Source organism: Prosopis cineraria, unplaced genomic scaffold (assembly GCF_029017545.1).
Source record: "Prosopis cineraria cultivar Desert tree isolate PC_DT_omini unplaced genomic scaffold, ASM2901754v1 PC1, whole genome shotgun sequence".
Classification (NCBI taxonomy): domain Eukaryota; kingdom Viridiplantae; phylum Streptophyta; class Magnoliopsida; order Fabales; family Fabaceae; genus Prosopis; species Prosopis cineraria.
This window is the reverse complement of record NW_026555332.1, coordinates 51655117-51658677: the sequence shown is the minus strand read 5'-3', so window position 1 is coordinate 51658677 and position 3561 is coordinate 51655117. Positions and strand designations below refer to the sequence as shown.

Sequence of the window (3561 nt, the reverse complement as noted above, 5' to 3'; positions counted from 1 at the left end):
GTAGGAACAAGGTTCAAGTTGTAACACCCTCAAATTTACAAACCGATTTTTCGCAAATTATTAATTTAAGAAATCATTTTTTTTTCATTGAACCCTTATCATACCCTTATCATGGTAGAAAAATTTCTACCATGATACATCCAAGACAATATACCACAGGTCTTAAAATATCTCAAAAAGCAATTAGAACTATGAGGGACAGACATGATCCTCATAACATGTTATTTAAATTAGGTCATGAATCAAAGGGACAGACATAATCCTCTTGGACATATAAATGCATTTAATAAAAAGGATTAGAGTTTACATGCTCCATAGACAAGATATGTCCTAAGTTGGCACAAGATACATTGTATAATCCAAAATAAGAGGTAACGTAAAAGATAGTGTCTCATACACCATAATTACACCTCTGGTGCTTTCTCGGCCGGATTCGCTCCTGTAAAAATATTAACCACGGGGAATGAGACTTAAAAGTCCCAGTAACCAAAAATTAATATGTAATGATGCATGCGGATGTAACTAATCATGCGATTGCTAAGTGGGCACACAAAACATTTAACCGAACAATATTTTCAAACAAACCGAACAAGTATTTAATTGCATGACTGCACCTTATATCCTCCTTTCACCATGCTCGGACGCCAAATCACCCGGCCAAAGGTGAGTTGGACCAAGCGACACGCCACTCATTGGGTCCAATGAGGGCTTACCACGTGGTAATAATTAACCGAACAGAAATTCCCATTAACACCATACATTAAAATACCCTGACAAGTCATGCATCATTCAAATATCCAAACAGGAATATATCCGAACAATAATATCTCATCATGATAAACAAAAATAAATTTTTAACCCACTTGGCAATAATTTCAAACAAGTATATACAGTATTTATTTTCAATAATTCATAATTTTTCCAAACAACAAAACAACACATAACCATTCACAAACACACTCATCACAACACATTAATAATGGTTACCTTGTGTCTTGAATAACAAGTTCCCCTTCACAACTCCTTTTTCACCACTATCTTTGTCAATATAATCTACATAATTATTTCACAATACTATATATTAATTTTACATTAAAATAAATAACTCTAATTTAAATAGTTAGAAAGTCTTAGATCTATAATCCATATTAACACTAATTTAAGATTTATGCCTCATTTAACTTCCCAAATTCTTTTTCTAAAATTCTCGTACCCTAATAAACTATTTTTTTTATCCTCAAATCACTTCTAGTATCACAATTTCATCCTTCTATATTCTAAAAATTCGTCCAAAAATAAATTAAAAATTTTAAAATTATCCTGAAGCCTCAAATCACCTTTCTATAACCTCAAAAATACCTATTCATACTTAAATAAATATTTAATAATCATAGGTTTATCCCTACGTCTCAGATTCCACATAAATTCAACCATATAGATCTAGATTTTAACTCAAAAATTCTTAAACATGAGTTTCAACCTTAAAAAAAATATTCTATAATATTTTTTATATCCCTAAGAATTTTAACCTATATTTTTAATCCATCATATCATCAGATTAACTATCCTATAGAAAAATCCTAATCAAAATATTTACTCTATCCTACAAAATAATCATATCACTAGAAAGCTAATATTATTTAGAAAATAACTATAAAATTAATTTTGTAATTAAATAAATTTTTAAATGCTAATCTAAACAGGAAAGTTAGAACATACCTGAAGAAAAAGAAAATAATCCCCCCTTGCGAGAAAACGCCGAGCAACGTGAGAGGAAGAGAGAAAAATAATATAAAAATGGGATTGTGAGTCCCAAAATTATATTAAAAAAAACTATAGGTTTGAATTTAATTATTCAAACCTTTGGGCCAAAAGTTGCAATTTTCTCTAAATTGCATCTTAGCCTCTCATGCTTCCTAATGCACACACCCCCTCCTTTTTATACATGAAGGCACCTCTTCTCTTCCCTCATCTAACCAATGTGGGACTTAGAAACAACAACCTTCCACCCCCTTTTTTTGTTCCTTCTACCTTCTCTTTTTTTTTCAACACATACATAAAAAAAATTATTTATGTATTATATCTTAACTAAATATTGCTTATGTGGATTTTAAATTTAAATTTTTAAATTCATAATTAAATACCTAACCATAATATTATTTCTAAATAACCTCAAATAATATAAATTCCTATTATTATCATTTTTTTCTCAAAACCTAAATTCCACAATTTCTTTATTATATAAAAAATCAGGATGTTACAATTCTCCCCTCCTTTTAGAAATTTTGTCCTCAAAATTTAATAGATAAGCATAGAAACTATGTACCTAAGCAAATAAATGTGGATAATCTCGCCTCATACTCTCCTCGGTTTCCCAAGTAGCATCACCTAGGGCTCCACCCTTCCAAATCACCTTCACGAGTCGGATGGTCTTATTGCGCAGTTGTTTGTCCTTAAAGTCCTCAATTCGCTCCGGTTCGGATCTAAAGGTCAAATTCTCCCTCAATTCTACTTCTTCAGGTTCAATAACATGGGAGGGATCCGGGTTGTACTTCTTCAACTGTGATACGTGAAACACATTATGGATACCTGCAATCTGTGGAGGTAATGCAACTCTATATGCAGCAGATCCAATTCGCTCCAAGATCTCATACGGGCCCATAAATCTAGGTGTCAACTTCTTTGCCTTAATGGATCTACCAATGCCTGTCATCGGAGAAACCTTCAAAAATACATGATCTCCTACTTCAAACTCTAACGGCCGTCTCTCTTATCAGCATAGCTCTTCTGTCGGCTCTGAGCTGTTAGCAATTTTTGCTTAATCATTGCAATCTTCTGGGTGGTCTGCTCTACAATTTCTGGACCAATGATACTCCTCTCACTTAATTCTGTCCAACACAAAGGCGATCTACACTTCCTTCCATACAAGGCCTCATAAGGCGCCATCCCAATACTAGAATGATAGCTGTTATTATAAGCAAATTCAGCTAATGGCAAATGATTATCCCAACTACCTGGTAGTTCAATGGCACAAGCTCTCAACATGTCCTCCAAAGTCTGGATCGTCCTCTCTGTTTGTCCATCTGTTTGGGGGTGGTATGCGGTGCTAAAACTCAGTCTGGTACCCATAGCTTCTGTAGCGCACCCCAAAAGTTTGAAGTGAACCTTGGGTCACGATCTGACACAATTCTAGAGGGTATACCATGAAGTCTAACTATCTCCTTAATGTATATCTCAGCAAATTTCTCTAATGTAGAGGTAAACTTGATCGCCAAAAAGTGAGCTGATTTGGTGAGTCGGTCTACTATCACCCAAATAGCATCCTTACTCGAGGGTGTTCTTGGCAGTCCAGTGATGAAATCCATGGAAATATCATCCCATTTCCACTTTGGAATATCTAACGGTTGCAGTGTTCCAGCTGGCTTCTGATGTTCTATCTTTATCTTCTGACACGTTAAACATCTAGAAACAAATTCAGTTACATCTTTCTTCATTCCTGGCCACCACCAACCTCGCTTCAAATCATGGTACATTTTAGTTATACCGGGATGAATTGTATAT

The 3561-nt window shown here is 34.1% G+C and overlaps 1 long non-coding RNA gene across 1 annotated transcript; it reads right to left on the bottom strand.

Annotated features, from left to right (window-relative positions):
• Positions 1-208: 208 nt before the first annotated feature.
• Positions 209-2003, bottom strand: LOC129313088 (uncharacterized). Its single transcript, XR_008593857.1, has 3 exons — positions 1720-2003; positions 988-1053; positions 209-439 (listed from the first exon to the last, which is right to left on the bottom strand). It is a non-coding gene; the product is annotated as an uncharacterized LOC129313088 (long non-coding RNA).
• Positions 2004-3561: the final 1558 nt, after the last annotated feature.